We start from the raw sequence: 413 nt of genomic DNA, 5'->3' as shown, positions 1-413 counted from the left end.
CTCAGGGACCAGGGGCTGCACTGAGCACAGCGCCTGTGCGGAGAGGCACCATGAGGTCCCTCGTCCTGCTGACCCTCCTGGCCCTTCTCACCCTTGGCCTCTGCCGCAGAGGTAGGGGGTGTCCAGGGAAGGCGATGGGGCCCGGGGCTGGGGGAGGCTGTGCCCCAGGAAGGGCTCTGCTTTGAGCTGGAGGGAAGCAAAGGGGCTTGGAGAGAGATTTGCTGAGCCTTGGGGTGGAGGGTGCAGGGCTGGAGCAGGGGAACAGGGATTGGGACTCCCTTTGCCGGGTTGGGAGGGGGTCTGGGTGAGGGGTCAGAGCCGGGGGGGTGGGCCGAGAGCCCCAAAAGGAGGAGCAGGGTGAGGGCACAGCCTGCACAGGGCCCTCCCGAGCCCACCGGCTGCCGCGCCCGCCC

The sequence above is a fragment of the Aptenodytes forsteri genome, unplaced genomic scaffold (assembly GCF_000699145.1).
Source record: "Aptenodytes forsteri isolate BGI_AS27 unplaced genomic scaffold, ASM69914v1 Scaffold230, whole genome shotgun sequence".
NCBI lineage: Eukaryota > Metazoa > Chordata > Aves > Sphenisciformes > Spheniscidae > Aptenodytes > Aptenodytes forsteri.
This window is presented reverse-complemented; position numbering follows the sequence as displayed.